Source organism: Sarcophilus harrisii, chromosome 5 (assembly GCF_902635505.1).
Source record: "Sarcophilus harrisii chromosome 5, mSarHar1.11, whole genome shotgun sequence".
NCBI lineage: Eukaryota > Metazoa > Chordata > Mammalia > Dasyuromorphia > Dasyuridae > Sarcophilus > Sarcophilus harrisii.
In genome coordinates this window covers 38,695,932-38,714,021 of record NC_045430.1, presented here as the reverse complement: position 1 = coordinate 38,714,021, position 18,090 = coordinate 38,695,932, and the positions used below count along the sequence as shown (strand labels likewise).

General features: G+C 36.5%; 1 long non-coding RNA gene across 1 annotated transcript; it reads right to left on the bottom strand.

Annotated features, from left to right (window-relative positions):
* Window positions 1-617: 617 nt before the first annotated feature.
* On the bottom strand, window positions 618-11,720 carry LOC116419273. The gene is made up of 2 exons (XR_004229536.1): window positions 11,410-11,720; window positions 618-1,072 (listed from the first exon to the last, which is right to left on the bottom strand). It is a non-coding gene; the product is annotated as an uncharacterized LOC116419273 (long non-coding RNA).
* Between the last annotated feature and the right edge of the window lie 6,370 nt (window positions 11,721-18,090).

Genomic DNA, 18,090 nt, shown 5'->3' with positions numbered 1-18,090 from the left:
TCTAGGCTTTTAAAAGGGAAGTAAAACCTAGGACTTATATATAGCAAAAGTCTATTTTCATATTTACTTCTGTCTTGATGGAGGAAAGTAACACAGAGTATTTTTTAATAGCCAAAGAGGAAACCAGAGGTAGGCGATCACTCTGGGGACTCCTGTCAATGCTCTGAGGTCTAGTTTCTGAAGCCTGGTCAATCACAAAGAACCTAGTCCTCAAGGCTGGTCTACTGTGGCCTGATTCAACTATCAAGTCTTAGCTTAGCTGTGGTGGAAGATAACTCTGTAATCCATTTGAATTTGAATAGTTGTGTGATATATGGATAAGGCACTGTACTTGAGAGTCAGGATAGCCTGAGGTTCAAATATAGTTATAATTTCTTATTAACTGTGTGACCTTGGGCAGATCATTTGCCTAAGGTCATTTGCCTAAATTATCTAAGCTTCAATTTTCTTATCCATAAAATGAAGGGGTTAGATTTCATAGTACCTTGGCAGCTAAAGTGGCCCAGTGTGTAGAAAGTTGTACGTAGCTTCAGAAAAACTTGCAGATACTTACTAGATATTCAAGGGATTTTCAAAGGGGAAAAGAGCCAGGAAAGAAATTTAAAACATGAATCTCATTTTGGCTGCAATATGAAATAGGTAATTCAGCAATACAATTTTTTTTTTAATAAAACTCTCACTTAATGGGAATATAGTGAATGAGAAGAATTGGCCATCAGCCTTGACACTCATGACTCACTGTTTCTCATGGTGAGAACTTTCCGATCTGTACCCAAAAATGCCCTTGCTACCAGAGTGTTGCTGCTAGGCTACAGAGATTTTTCATTTTTCACTTTTATTGGTGTGACAGCATTCCCGGCTGGAGATCCTGCAGGTCCCATCAGAATCTGTGGGCCACTCCCTGCTCCTTGATTTCAGTTGTATATAAATTTCTTGAAAAAGAACCATAAGAGCAGAGACTGGAGTTACCTGTCGTCTCAGTTCTCCCCACCCAAATCAATGCTGGACCCTCCCTCAAGTTGAATTCTTATATGCCATCTTGTGAGATCTGTCTTTATCTTGCCATAAGAATCTGGAGAAGAAAAAGGAAAGAACACAAATTCATAAAGTCAGAAATAGTGTGATTATATAGCTCTTTAAAGTCCACCAAATACTTTTCATGTGTTATTTGATAGGAATTCATGTAAGATAAATGCTATTGTTTTATAGATTTTTACATTTTACAGATGAGGAAACTGAAGCTGAGAGAAGTTAACATATTTGCCCAGGGTCAGACAACTAAGTAAATATCAGAGGGGAGATCTGAACTCGGATTTTGGATTCTGGATTTTTCTAGCTACCTTGCAAGCTAATCCTTCCTAGTAAGCTCTTGTAATTTAGGAGATGACTTCTTAATCTTTTTCTACTGGAAACACTTTTTCACTTGAGAAATTTTTATGCAACCCTACAAAATAAGTGTACAAATCAAACATTTACTGATAATAAGTCATAATATTGCCAGCCCCACATTCAGCCTCATAGGGAGTCATGACCCACAGTTTAAGAAGCTTTGCCCTAATTGATACACTGGGGGTGTTGGCTGGTACAGTGGTTAGAGCACCAGGCCTGGAGTCAGGAAGATCTGAATTCAAATTTGTCCTCAGACATTTCCTAGCTGTGTGACTAGGCAAGTCCCTTGACTCCTATTTGCCTTTGTTCTCCATGTGTTAAATGGGGACACACTGGAGAAGGCAATAGCAAATTATTCAAATGTCTCTGCCAAGTAAACCCTATGGACAAAATCCATGGGGTTGCAAAAGGGTCAGACACCACTGAACAACTGAACAAAATGTATATATTATTTATTATATGCATGCACAATTATATGTTAATTATATATAGAATTATGTACATATTTATAAACAAAATTAATAAAAATTTTATACATATATGTGTATATAACATATGTATATGCTATATTTTTTCTTTTTTAAGTTATATATGTACATTTTTTTTTACATATTTCTATGAGCCAGATTGGAAGAGAAAAAATCAGAACAGAAGGTAAAAACCATGAGAAAGAAAAAAAAGAAAGAAAAAAAGGTGAAAGTAGTGTGCATTGATCCACATTCAGATGTATATGTTATACTGCCATTTATATAGTCCTTATTGTGCCAATCACTGTGTTAATTACTTTACAATTATTATTTCATTTGATTCTCACAACTCTGAGAGGTAGCTGCTATTATTATCCCCATTTTACAGATGAAGAAACTGAGGGAAAATAAGTCAGGTGACATATCTAGCTTTTGATCCTCACTGTGAGGTAAGTGTCATTATCATCCCATTTATAGATAAGGAAACATCGTGAGATATAATGTAAAACAAAGTGACAAGCGGCTAGATGGAATTCTAACTCATCTTCCTGACTCAAGTCCAGAGCTCGCTCCATTGTGCCACCCAGAGGCCATCACCTAGAAGTGATGACTAGAATGAACACAGAGAGAAAAGGGATGTTTTTGAAGTATTGTGTTAACTTCTGGAAACTGCAGTTTGGGAACGACATTGAAATCTGGGGAGCTTCCAGAGAAGGGTGTCGAGATCAGAGTTTGCCACATGCAGTTTGATTAAAGGAACAGAGGATATTCAGTATAGAGACAAGGACATTCAAGGGGATATTGATAATTTTTTTTAACTGGGGTTTTGGGGCAACTAGGTGGCACAGTGGATAAAGAACCAGTCCTAAAGTCAATCAAATCTGGCCTCAGACACTTAACACTTCCTAGCTGTGTGACCCTGGACAAGTCACTTAATCCCAATTGCCTCAGGAAAAACAAAAAACAGAAAACAAAAAACCTGGGGTCTTCCTATCTTGCCCAAACTAGAAATGCAGGGACTTCTCAGGGAATGAGATATATTTTGGCTGCTTCCTTCCTCCTACTGGAGGGGTCTTAAATAAAGATTGTAGGGTCACTTCTAGGGTATGTGAGAGTATGTTGTTATTGATCAGTTGTTTCAATTTTATTTGATTCTTCATGAACCCATTTGGGATTTCCTTGGCAGAGATATAGAGTGGTTTGCCATTTCCTTCTCTAGTTCATTTTACAGGTGAGGAAACCCCAGGATTTCCTCATATTTCCTTAATACCCCAGGGTTAAGCTAAGCCCAAGTTCATATAAGTAGTAAGTGATTGATGAGTTATCCTAACTCCAGGCCTAGAGCTCTATCCAGAGTCACCTACTTTGCCCCATATATGAGAGCAAGAATTCCTTTTGAACCTCTCGGTTGCCCTCTAATCCTGATATTGTTGAAGGAATCAACAAGACCAAGAACTCCAAGTCATCCACAAACTGGAATTTCTTTATCTCTAAGATCTTGCTTGTGAATCATGGCACAATCAAAAGGTCATTGGAAAAGGTCATTAGACTTCAGTGTAGATTTTTAGTTAAGCTGATTAAGTCACCTTACCTTTGACACTCAGTTCCCTGATAAAATAAGCAAAAATAAGCAAGAAAGGTCAAATCAAAGTGGAGTGAATCGTAAGAGTGAGTGGCCAATTGGGAGGAGCAAGAGATTCTGGGGAGCTAACCTGAAGGCTCCCCACTAGTATCTTCATTCTATCTGGGGAAAAGAAAAAAGGCCCCCAGAAGGCTGGATGGACTACAATGTATAGGAAGACATAGATGAGATCTAGATAAGATGGGCATGTATGGGTGGGTTACTACTTGTATCATCAAAGGAAAATGCCTAGAGCAAGGAAATCCTAGATCCCTTTGAGTATTTAAGTGCTGCCATTTATTTTTTCCTGTATTGTGGTCATCCACAATCAGGATCAGCTACTTGAGAAAGGGGACCATGGCTTAAAGCACTGCACCTAGGGGGCCTAAATTGATGGTGTTCTTAATAGAGGCTCAATGATACTGCTTATGGTCACATTAAGAGCCATGGGATGATATAACATACAAAAAGATCTAGGATTTAGAACAAGAAAGGATTTTAGAGATCATTCTAGCCCTTGCCATTCGCTCCAGCTTTGATTTGACCTTCCTTGCTTATTATGGTATCATGTGCTTCTTCATTACCTTCTACATGATATTCATTACTAATTCTTCGGAAATTAATATTTCTGATCCAGACAATAAGGTTGGTAAAATATCACTAACAAATATAGGCAGTTTCATTACTTATGGAATGGCCTAAACGATTTGTGTTGTGTCAGGAAGGGAAATTACCGTGCTCTAAGAAATAATGATAATACCCAGTATTTTAGCACTTTGAGGTTTGCAGGGCATTTGCATATACTATCTTATTTTATCCTCACAACAGCCCTGTAGGTAGGTGATAATATTAGTTCTATTTTATAGATGAGAGAAGTTAAGGTATTGTTTGTGGCACAGGTCTTTCCAATTTCAAGTCTGAAACTATAGCATCTAGACACCATTGCCCAAAAATGGCGAATGTCATGAATATAGACAAACATGCTAAGACTGTTACAGACTGATCTAAGCAGTACTCATAAAACAATATATACAGTGAATATAATGATTCAAAAGGATGGAAAAGTAACCCTAAAACTAAAACTGAATTCTGTGAAATCATAATGACCCAGCCTGGCCCTGAAAAAGAGATATGATAACGTGCCTCCCCCTTTCTCTGCAAAGGTCTGATTATGGGTACAGAATGCCACAAACAAGGTCACACTTTAAAAAAAAATTCTTCCTACTGAATTTTTTCCTCTTTAATTCACTATTTTAAAGAATGGTTCCTTGGGAGAGGCGATGAGAGATTCATATATACACAAGTACACATGTATATAAATATAGATTAGGAAATGTGGGTGATATAAACAGAAAATAATAATAATTTTTTTTTGCTAGGCAGTTGGGGTTAAGTCACACAGCTAATAAGTATGAAGTGTCTCAGGCTGGATTTTTAACTCACCTCCAGCTGCAGGGCTGGTGCTCTATTCACTGCACCATTTAGATGCCCCAATAAATTTTTTAATGGACATTTATTTTGGGGGAAAGGGTTGGGACCATTAAATGATCTTTGTAGTTTTGTGAAGGTAATACTACTTGTTCTTCTACTTAATTCTAGGTTCCCTTCATTATCCTTTTGCTGTGTCTGTCTGTCTGTGTTCATGTTCATATGTGCCTACATGTACACATTTGTACAAATATAGGAATGTGTATACACTCATATATACACAAATGGGAATACATTTGTATATATGCATATTTATAGGAACACATCCATACATAGATAAGAATGCATTCAAGTATTACATGTGTGTATATATAAATAAGTCTATAACTACAAATATATAAACATCTCAATATAAAATGTCTCTGCATATACACATGTAGAGATGTATGCATATATATATCTAGACATATTTGTGTATTATGTACATACATGCACACATGCACAATATACTTGAGCTAAGGAATTTATTCCTAGCTTTGTCAGTGATCAGACCCATCTATTACATCATTCTGTTTCTCAACTTATGGCTATTATTTTTTGTAACTCAGCTGCATCTTTGTTTCATCAGGTGGCCCCCTCTGGGTCCCTGTGTTAGCGGCTCTCTGAAGAATAGATGCTTTGGGAGAGAGAATGCCTGTCTAATTTAATTATGCATTTCAGTGAAGTGAGACATTATTCTAATCAAACTTACTTTGTTGTTCCAAACCTTCCCCATGGGGATGCTGATCCCTTCTGAAATTATAAAGACATCATGGTGACCAACTATTGGAAACTGGATCTGCTCATTAGTTCTCTTTCTCTCTTAATGAAAGGGTAGATAGAATTGCAGAGCATATTTTAAAATGTTGGCTAATCAAAGAATCATTTGTGTTTAAATTCAAAATGTCTTTTTAGCTAATAATAGCAAGCATTTATGTAGAGTTTTAAGGTTTTTTAAGTGCTTTACTAATATAATCTCCTTATGATAATCATGGGAGATAGGTGCTATTATCCTTATCCCCATTTTATAGATGAGGAAATTAAAGTTAAGTGATCTGTCCAAAATCACACTTAGGAAGTGTCTGAGGCTATTGATATCATGTCTTTCTGCCCTTGAGTCCAGCACTTTATATACTATGCTCCTAGCTGCCTACTAGATGGAGATATTCTTTATCTGCCCTAAAGGGTCTCAAGGACTACTCTGTTCTTCCTCTTTTTTTAAGGGAGAAAATATACAGACCTGTGCTCTAATGTGAAGTTTAAGATGTACCTGTGTGGACTGCCCTGAAATGATGGCACATTGGGTCATGGTAGATTTTAAAAGATGGCATAATCCCTGCTGGAAGGATTCAGTGATGTGGAGAACATCTTTTATCCAGAGACAGATTCTTTTTCTTTTGGATACTAATACTTCTGGATCCAGAATTCATCTATAAACCACAGAAATAAGCTAACAGCATTTTTCCTAAGGCAGAGGTTACCCATTTTGCTACTATAGATCTTGATGCCAGCTTGAATCAATGAAATTTGGCTAATCCAACCCTAGCTGGAACCATGAGAGGTTAAATCCACATATCTGCCAGTTCCTGGCCCCACCTGGCCCATTGCTATGACATAATGTGGTGGTACAGAATCTTTTATTATCCCAGCATCTAGCTATATAATTAGAGAGAATATAAGGACAATGAAAATGTCTTTCCTTTAGAGTGTCCAACTCGCTGAAATGGTGCTTAAGGACTTAGAAAAGAAGGAAGAAAATCTCAGGTCTGGCTTCCATAGTTACAGTCCTAGGGTTAGCATGGGAGCTGTCCAAAGTCAATTTGGGGACTCCAGCTCCATTAGCCCTGTGTCAGCAGAAATACTGGAGGACAGCCAGCAGCCTTGGACCAGAGTTTGTCATCTGAGGTATCCACAGATGCCTGTTGTTGGCAATCTAAGTCATTTTGGTGATATAACTCTCTTGGCCCAAAGTAAGACCTGTGTGGATGAAATATTGTACTCTAGTGAATCAGTGACAGCAGGAAGCCTCAGCTACCAGCTATCAAATGGGTGCCAGGAGGAACAATGCCCAAATCTTTAATGGGATGGGTCGAGTAGTATAGATATTCCTGAAGACACAGAATCCAACTTTGCATCTTCCCTAGTATCTAGTACGAGGTTCTTTCCATTAAAAACTGATTTTGAAGTTCACCACTTACTGGCCTGGGGAACTCACAGTGGGAAAAATGCCTCTACTGAGATAATGAGAAAATATATGACTTGCACAGGTTTCTTCTAATCTATATGTTTGGCAGGCAGTTATTGAACTCAAGTCAATCAAAAAATCAACAAACATTTACTAAGCTTGCTATGGGCCAGGCATTGTGCTGACTAAGCAAGAAGGTTAGGGATAGGGACTAGATCTTTGATATCATTAGAAAATAATTTTCCCCTAATTAAAGCACCTTCTCAGCAACTTATATAAAATTAATGAGTAGCCCATTGAACTTAAAATTAGGAGATATCTGAGGTTAAAAAACCTGCCTCAGTTTCCCCATTTGTAAAAATGGGGATAAGAATAACACTTATTTTGTCAGGAGCAAATGAGATGAGATAATAATAGCATTTACTTCGCAGATTTGTTATCAGAAATCAATGTCAAATGACACATATTCTTTTTATTAATAATGGCATTATTAAATAATTGGGTAGAGGTGTTAAATTCTTGATCAGCTGCAAGCAGCTGATAGCTCTGACCTGAATCAGATTAAAATATAATTGGGAAATGATTCATAAAATAAATAAAAATGTGATGCAACATAGATAATGTTAATTTGTGGTTTTCTAAATCAATATGTGGTCAAATTTTTATTTTCCCCAATTACATTTAAAAACAACATTTTTTTGGTTATACATGTACATTCTTTTTTTTTTACATGTTTCCTTATGAATCATGTTGGAGAGAAAAATCAGTACAAAAGGGAAAAATCATGAGAAAGGGGAAAAAAAAGAAGAAAAAGAAAAAAATGAACATAGCATGTATTGATTTACATTCAGTTTCCATAGTTTTCTCTCTAGATGTGGTTGGCATTTTCCAATCAAAGTTTATTGGAAGCCTTGGATCACTGAACCACTGAGAAGAAATCTGTCATAATTGATTATCCCACAATTTTGGTGGTGTTGTGAACTATGTTTTCCTAGTTTTGCTTGTTTCACTCAGCATCGTTAGTATAAATCTTTCCAGGTCTTTCTAAAATCAGCCTGTTCATCATTTTTATAGAATAATAATGTTCCATTACTTTAAAATACCATAAGTTATTCAGCTCAATTGATGGGCATTTCCTCATTTTTCAATTCTTTGCCACCACAAAAAGAACTGCTACAAACATTTTTGCACATGTGAGTCCTTTTCCCTCTTTTATGATCTCTTTGGGATACAGACCCAGTTGGATCAAAGAGTATGCACAGTTTTATAGCCCTTTGGGCATAGTTCCAAGTTGCTATCCCGAATAGTTGAGTTGAATCCGTTCACAACAATGCATTAGTGTCCCAGTTTTCCCACACCCCCTTCAACATTTATCATTATCTTTTACTGTCATCTTTACCAATTTGAAAGGTGTGAGGTGGCAGGCATAGATAGACATACAGTCAGATGAATAGACACAGACAGAAAGATAAATAAATAGGTGGATAGATAGAAAGAGAGGTTGATAGACAAGTAGATAGAAAGATGAATTGTCAGGTAGATAGACAAGTAGATAGACTGATAGATGGATGAATAGATAGCCAGACAGACAGATCAATAGATGGATAAAGAGATAGCCAGGTCAATAGATGGATAGGGAGAGACAGAGACAGAGAGACAGGGACAGAGACATCTGGTTTTACCTCTATCCATTCTCCATTAGGAATATAGGAGACTAAATAGGGCAGATGATCAGTGAGAGACTATCTACTTTTCACCCTCCATATCTTCTTAATCTCCACCCAGCTGTAAAAGGTGGGGATGTAAGCTGGAGTGAGAGGGAGTCCTCATAATGTAGTCTCTACCATAGCCCTGAATCACACTCAATTATGAGGTTCTGTCTCCTTCACTGGGAAGAAGTGACACTTGATGGTGTTCCACCCATCTCTCAAAGACACACTCCACCTTGCTATCTTGCTCTTATTCCAGTTTGTCATTCTTTCTCTATTCATCAGGCTTTAGTCTTTAGTCCTCCATAGCAATTCCTTGAGAGAAAGAGAGAAAAAAAGAAAAAGAAAGACTAAGAGAAAGAAAGAAAGAAAGCTAGAAGGAAGGAAGGAAGGATAGAAAAAAACAGGAGAAAGAAGGAGGAGGAGAAGGAAAAGGGGAAGGAGGAGGAGGAGGAGGAAAAGGGGGAGGAGGAAAAGGGGAAGGAGAAAGAGGAGGAGGAGGAGGAGAAGAAGAAGAAGAAGAAGAAGAAGAAGAAGAAGAAGAAGAAGAAGAAGAAGAAGAAGAAGAAGAAGAAGAAGAAGAAGAAGAAGAAAGAAGAAGAAGAAACTTAAGAAATTAGTTCAAGGTTTCCTGCTGTTTTGTATTAATGCCTTGTTTGGCAGTCTGATGAATCCTTCTCAGAATAATAGTTTTCTTTAAGTGCAGGAAATCAAATATATAGAAATAGGGTTGTCAAAATACTTTTTAAAATATTCACAAGTTAAGAACCTTTGAATTACAGGAAAGCCCAGGGAGCCTGTCTCTGAAAGAATGAACTATAAAACTAGTAAGATTCAAGGGGACAAAGAGAGGAAGGAGGGATTAAAATCAGACTCTTATTGATCGAGAGGTTTCTGTCTTTGTTCAACAGCAAAAGATCATAGGATCATCTATTCAGAAAAAAAGTAGCATGCATATTTTTATGGACTTAAAAAATAGTATGTCTCAGGCATTAATATGTCAAAAGGGGGAAGACATAGGATGAAATAGACATTTGAGGCACGGATAATGGGAGCATTCATCTCCCTGGATTATATGTATTTATTATGTATTGAGTTTTTATTTTTAATTGGTAAGATTACTTGTCTAGTGTCATAAAGCTAATGTCTAAGAGCAGGATTTGAATTTGGGTCTTCCTGATTTGTAGCTGGTCCAACAACCAGGCTCTTAATCTCAATATCTCTCTCTCTCTCTCTCTCTCTCTCTCTCTCTCCCTCCCTCCCTCCCTCCTTCCCTCCCTTCCCCCTCTCTGAATCACACACATACACATACACAAACGGTCCAATCCCTATTATACTAATCCCTCTCTTCCTCTTCCTTCTTCTTCTCCCTCTCCTCCTTCTCCTTCTCCTCCTCCTCTTCCTCCTCCTCCTTCTTTCTCTCTTCCTCCTCTTCCTCTTTTACTTCTTCAAGTCTTCATCTTAAGACATATAGAAGAACATTTAGAAACTTTATTTTCTAAATAATTTGTGTTTCAACCACTTGCCTTATTCCTTTTCATCATTTCCTCCACACACATGTCTCTGAGAGATGTTGCTAGTTATTTCACTTTATAAATAGGCATAGTATTCTGGTAATCCAAGGTAGTTTCTTGTATTCAATTTGGGAAAAATGAAATGGTTGTAAATAGGCCTCAATTAGGAGGCCATTCTTTAAACTGCTGAATCCTTCATTACATGATCTTCTCTTTTCAACACTTAGCAGGTGACTGAGAGAGAGCTTTTGAATTTTCCTTTTGCTTAAAGATTCAGGAAATTGTGAAGAAGATTATATGGGCAACCAATAGCAAGGAAAGATCAGACACTAGACTTAGCTGAATCTATATTAGATAATGATTTAAAACCAGAACAATACTTTAAATATTATCCTCATTTTAAAGACTTATCATCCCAATGGACAGTTGAACAGAAATTAGAAAGTCATGCTTATTTATAAAAAGTGTCCTTTCCTTGGATAGAATAGCTGCTCCTTAGGGGCAGAGATAAATTGAGAGATAAATAGATAAAGAAGTAGGTAAGTAGATAGATATATGGATAGATGGATGGATGGATGGATGGATGGATTGATGATGGATAGATGGGTGGGTGGATGTATGGATAGATAAGTAAATGGATGGATAAATAGATAAATGACTGGATGGATGGATGGTAGAGGAGATAGAAAAGAGACAGACAGACAGATAAGCAAATGAATGGATGGATAGAGGAAATAGATAGATGATAAAGGAAATAGGCAGATAGACAAGTAGATAGAGGAGATAGGTAGATAGACAGGCAGTCCGACAGACAAACAGACAGATAGATAGATACATAGATAATCCGAGATGGGTAACACTCTTGACTATGCCATGACATTACTTCCTAATTTCTTCACAATAATCCTGTAGTCCAAGAATTATCCCTATTTTGCAAATGAGAAGACAGAGTTTGAAGAACTCAAATGACTTCCTAAAAGTTTAAGTGTCAGAGGTATCTGGGAGCCTCCCAAGAACAGTTGGCATTCAAGAACCTCCACAATCTGTCTTAACTTACCAGTCCAGTCTTTTTTCCCTAATGGTTTGGTCAGTGTCGGGAACTCCTGGTGTGGACCTTCTTCCACCAAGGCAGATAGGAACCTTCCCTACAATGCCTGGGAAGCAGAGAGGTTAAGTAATTTGCCAAGGGTCACAAAACAAAAATACAACCAATTTAGAAGGTGAAGCAAATCCTTCTGCCTACCATGCCTACCAGCCTACTATCTAGCCATTATACAGTCTATTCCTCTGCCTCCAACTCAATGGTGTGTTATGACCAATTTAGGAAGACACATTTGTTGGCTATGTGACCCTGGGCAATTAAGTTGAATTCTGCAAGCCTCAATTTCTTCATCTGTAAAAAGAGGCTAATAATTGCACCCACCTCTCAGGGTTGTTTTGAGGATCAAATGAAATCATAATATACTAGGTATTCCCAAAGTCTTAGGATGCTTTAATAGCTTATTTAAATGCTATTGATAATAGCTTATTAGTACTAATATAAAAGAATTAATATTATATAACAAGCTATATATAGCTAATATTAAAAATAAAACAATATTTAAAATTTTTAAACTAACAGTATTTTAAAATAAATGATATAATTTATTAATATTTAAACAAATACTATATATTAAAATAAATGATGCTATATAATAAAATATATAAAATATACTACATAGCATATATTATATACTATATATTAATATGCCATATATTATTAACAGTAATACTACTTAAAAGCTATTAATTAAATAATATATTAGTAATGAAATGCTGTTATAATAGCTTATCAATAATATTAAAATTTAAGACTACACTAAGACTTTGGGTATATACCTTTCTACATAAAGTGCTTTGCCAACTTTGAAGGGCTATATAGATGCCAGTATTTTAATTATTGTTCTCTGACATGAGCTTTTCATTCCAGCCACACTGGGGAGTAAGTAGTCCATTAAAACTGCACTAGAATTAAAAAATAAAAGACAAAAAGATGCTACCTACATTAAGAAAAGGAACTGATTAATAGAAGTATGTAAAGAACTATATATATGTGTGTGTATATAAATATATGTGCATACGCACATACATATACCTATTTGTAACTAATGGTAACCATCTCTAGGGTAGGGAGAGGGGAGGGGAAAAAGAAAAATGTGATCATTATGTATTTGAAAGAAATACAAATTATATATAATAATTTAAATTTCATATGTAATCATCTTTTTAAAAGTATACTGTTATAGAAATGCTTTTTTTATTCCATAAATTAAAAATAAAATAAATGTTAAAAATTGTACTGGAATGGAATGAGGTGCTTTTGGAGGTGATAAGCTCTCCATTACAGGAAGAGTTTAAGGAGAATCCAGATGACTAGTTCTCAGAGATGTTCTAGAGGGGACTTTGATATAATATTTAGAACTGGAACAGACCTTGAAGGTTATGATAGTTATAAGATCTACAGATCAAATAGACCTTGGAGGTCATTTTACATTTGAGTAAACTGAGATCCCAGCAAAGTGAGATGACCTCTCTCTCAAGGTCACACAGCTCATCAGAGGCAGAGCTGGGATTGGAGACCAGGTTTACTGGCTCTGTATCCAGGGCTTTGCCAATCAGGTAGGGAGTTAGGCTCCCCTAAGCTTCCTCCCAGATCTCCCACCCCCTCTCTGTTCCTCTGAAATGGATGCTAATTCATTTCTCCATGGGTGGCTTGTTGGAAAACTCCTACAAATGACTTGTCATGCAGGTGGCAGAGATGAGAGGCTTACTAATAATCATACTTGATGCTGGTTTACATAATCTATTGGCATTGAAGTATTTCACCTGGGGACCCAAGAGTGTGTCTTTAGGGAATACCATTGGTGCACCTGCAGAACCCACTTAATGGATTTTTTCTCTTCTCAAAAGTCCCAGAAGGTGTGCTGCTAAGGGGCTATAGTCCTTAGTAGCCTGATTGTGAGCCTTTAGGTGGCACCATAGTGTTCACAGTATTGGCGCTAAAGTCGAAATCTGCCTTCAGACATTTACCAGTTGTGTGATTCTGGACAAGTTACTTAACTGTGTTTACCTCAGTTTCTTTACCTGTAAGATGAACTGGAGAAGGAAATGACAGACGATTCCAGTATTTTTGCCAAGAAAATCCTAAATGGAATTATGAACAGTCAGACACAACTGAATAATATGTCAAATGTAACAAGCATCATACTAAGTGCAAAGGATACAAATACAGAAGCAAGAACAGTTTAAATTCTAGCCAGAAAATATCCACATCTAGGGGAAAGATAGACAGAGATGGGTACAATATATTGGAAAGTTAGAGAGGTGGTGAACAGGGCCATTGGGAAGTAAATTGACATAATCCTTCTCCAGCAGAATTAATTTCATCATTGTTCCAGAACTGAGTGGTTGGGTGTGCCTAGGCATTGCCAGCTATGCCAGCTCACTGTGACTTCACACATCTCCCAGACCCCTTGCTTCCCAATTCTATCCCTGGACAGTCCCCATCCTTGAATTGCAAAAGCTACTCCATTGACGTATGGGTGACGTGCGTCTTTTCTGTGCCAACAGGCAGACAGCAGTGTGGGCTCCCAAAGGACCCCCCCCTCAGCCCAAGGAGGGGGGAAGAGTGGGCTCACCATCTGCTGGAGAGACCAGGCTCCAAGGAGAATTTGTCACAAACATCCATTGTGATGCAGAAAATGAACCAAATGTCCCCAGTTTTCACTCCCTCAAGCTAACTCCCTCCATTCTTTCCTTCCCTCACTTTGCTTCCTTTCCTCTTCTGATGCTTCCAAAAGGGAATTTTTCTTTCCTTCTCACTGGTAGCTGTTTTTTCTCTTTATTAGTCAAAGTGTTTCAAATGAACTTCTTTTTAAAAAATCATATTTTAACATTCTATTATTTACATCAAATAGTAACCACTGGCATTTACTCACACTCAGTCCTTTACATGCTTGCAAGAAGGATGCTAAAAGCATATTTAGGGGCTTATTATATGTAAGACACTGTGGCAAGTATGGGCCTCCAAAAACTAAACTGAAAAAATGGACTTTGTCCTCAAGATGCTTATATTTTAATGGAAGGAAAATGGCTGAGTCGATAAGAAATTTCAAAAAAGTCTTAACCAAGGAGGTCCCAAGATAATAGGACTCCCAGCCTGTTGGTCCAATTCCTTTCATTTTACAGATAAGAAATTTAGGGGTTCTGAGAGATCAAGTAACTTGGCACACAGGCAGTAAGCAAGATTTGAACCAAGGTTTTCTGATTCTACTATCATTGCTCTTGACAAGTGTAAGAACTTTCCAGGTGGTCTCTCTCTCTTTTTAAGAGCCCTTCATGATCTGGCCCCAGTCTACCTATTTCTTTCCACACACTCACTGATATAGTGACATTTACCTTCACTCCATCTCCTGACTCCAAGGATGAACTTGTCTCCTTCCTCATTTCAGCTTCGTGGCTTCCTTCCGACTCAAAACTTTGAGGGTCTTCCTCTTTATTGTTTTTTGTGACTAGATAAAAGAGGACAGTCTCATTTCTTTTTCACATAGCCTTATTTAGTTATTGGGCATTGCCTCATCAAAAGTAGACCTGCTAAAGATAGTCATTTAACCCCAATTGCCTCAGAAAAAGAGAGAGAGAGAGAGAGAGAGAGAGAGAGAGACAGAGAGAGAGAGAGAGAGACAGAGAGAGAGAAGGACAAACAACTTTTTTGCTAGTGCCTTCCCTCAGTTGATTATCTCCAAATTATCCTAGCTTTATGTTTTTTTAAATTAATAACTTTTTATTTTTCAAAATACATACAAAGATAATTTTCAACATTCAACTTTACAAAACCTTGTGTTCCACATTTTTATCCCTTTTTCCCTACTTTTCTCTTCCCCTAGAGGCAAGTAATCCAATATAGTTTAATGCATAAAGAATATACAATTCTTTTAAACATATGTCCATTTATCATGCTGCACAAGAAAAATAGATCAATAGGGAAATTTTTTTTTAAAAACAAGTAAATAAACAACAACAGCAAAAGGTGGAAATAGTATGCTGTGATCCACATTCATTCTCCATAGTCCTCTCTTTGGATGCGGATGACTTTTCCATCACAAGTCTATTGGAATTGCCTTGAATCACTTCATTGTTGAAAAGAGCTAAGTCCATTACAATTTATCATCACATTTCTTATTGTTATTATGTATACTGTTCTCTTGGTTCTTCTACTCACTTCACTTAGCATCAGTTCATTCATGTAAGTCTTTCCAGGTTTTTCTGAAATCAGCCTGCTCATCCTTTCTTATAGAACTCTAATATTCTATTACATTCATATACCATAACTTATTCAGCTTCCCCAATGGATGGGAATTCACTTATTTTCCAGTTCCTTTCCACTACAAAAAGGACTGCTACAAACATTTTTACCCATGTGGGTTCTTTTCCCTTTTTTGTAATCTCTTTGGAATTCTCTACAGACCCAGTAGAGACACTGCTGGATCAAAGGTATGCACAGTTTTATAGCCCTTTGAACACAGTTCCAAATTGGTCTTCAGAATGGTTGGATTAGTTCATAACTATACCAAGAATGTATTAGTGTTCAATTTTCCCACATCCCCTCCAACATTTATCATTATCTTTTCCTTCATCTTAGCCAATGTGAGAAGTGTGAAGTGGTACCTCAGAATTGTCTTAATTTGCTTTTCTCTAATCAATAGTGATTTAGAGAATTTTTTCATATGACTGGAAATGGCTTTAATTTCTTCATCTGAAAGTTGTCTGTTTATATCCTTTGACCATTTATAAGTTGAATAATAGTTTGTGTTCTCATAAATTTGAATCAATTCTTTATATATTTTAGAAATTAGGTTTGTATCAGAAATATTGGATGTAAATCCCACCACCACCAGTTTTTTGTTTCCCTTCTAATTTTGTCTGCATTGGTTTTGTTTGTACAAAACCTTTTTAACTTAATATAATGAAAATTATCTACTTTGCACTTTATAATGTTCTCTATTTCCTCTTTATCCATAAATTCCTTCCTTCTCCATAGATCTGAGTGGTAGACTATCCCTTGTTCTCCTAATTTATTTATAATATTACCCTTTATGTCTAAATCATGAACCCATTTTGACCTCATATTGGTATAGAGTGTTAGGTGTTGGTCAGTGCCTAATTTCTGCTATACTATTTTTTAGTTTTCCCAGAAATTTTTGTGAAATAGTGAGTTCTTATCCCAGAAGTTAGAGTTTTGGGTTATTAAACACTAGATTACTATAGTCATTGACTATTATGTATTGTGAACCTAACCTATTCCACTGATCTACTACTATATTTCTTAGCCAATACCAAATGGTTTTGATGTCCACTACTTTATAATATAGAGGTCTGGTACAGCTAAGCCATGTTCCTTTGCATTTTTTTCAATTCCCTTGAAATTCTTTTGTTTCTACAGATGAATTTTGTTATTATTTTTTCTAGCTCTATAAAGTACTTTCTTGACAGTTTGATTGGTATGGCACTAAATAAATAGATTGACTATCTGCCAAGGGAAAATCAGGAACTTTATAAGCAAAACTACAAAACACTTTGCACACAAATTAAGCCTGATCTAACCAACTGGAAAAATATTAAATGCTCTTGGATTGGGCGAGCAAATATAATAAAGATGACAATACTACCTAAACTAATCTATTTATTTAGCGCTATACCAATCAGACTTCCCAAAAACTATTTTGATGACCTAGAAAAAATAACAACAAAGTTCATATGGAAAAACAAAAGGTCAAGAATTTCAAGGGAATTAATGAAAAAAAAATCAAATGAAGGTGGCCTAGCTGTACCAGATCTAAAATTATATTATAAGGCAGCAGTTACTAAAACCATCTGGTATTGGCTAAGAAATAGAGTAGTTGATCAATGGAATAGGTTAGGTTCAAAGGACAAAACAGCCAATAACTTTAATTACCTAGTGTTTGACAAACCCAAAGACCTCAGTTTTTGGGATAAGAATGCATTATTTGACAAAAATTGCTGGGAAAATTGGAAATTAGTATGGCAGAAACTAGGCATTGACCCACACTTGACACCGCCAAGATAAGGTCAAAATGGGTTCATGATCTAGGCATAAAGAATAAGATCATAATAAATTGGAAGAGCATAGGATAGTTTACCTCTCAGACCTGTGGAAGAGGAAGGAATTTATGACCAAAGAAGAACTAGAGATCACTATTGACTATAAAATAGAAATTTTTGATTATATCAAATTGAAAAGTTTTTGTACAAACAAAACTAATGCAGGCAAGATTAGAAGGAAAACAATAAACTGGGAAAACATTTTTACAGTCAAAGGTTCTGATAAAGGACTCATTTCCAAAATATATAGAGAATTGGCTCTAATTTATAAGAAATCAAGCCATTCTCCAATTGATAAATGGTCAAAGGATATGAACAGACAATTTTCAGATGATGAAATTGAAACTATTACCACTCATATGAAAGAGTGTTCCAAATCACTATTGATCAGAGAAATGCAAATTAAGACAACTCTGAGATACCACTACACACCTGTCAGATTGGCCAAAATGACAGGGAAAGATAACGCAGAATGTTGGAGGGGATGTGGGAAAACAGGGACACTGATACATTGTTGGTGGAATTGTGAACACATCCAGCCATTCTGGAGAGCAATTTGAAACTCTGCCCAAAAAGT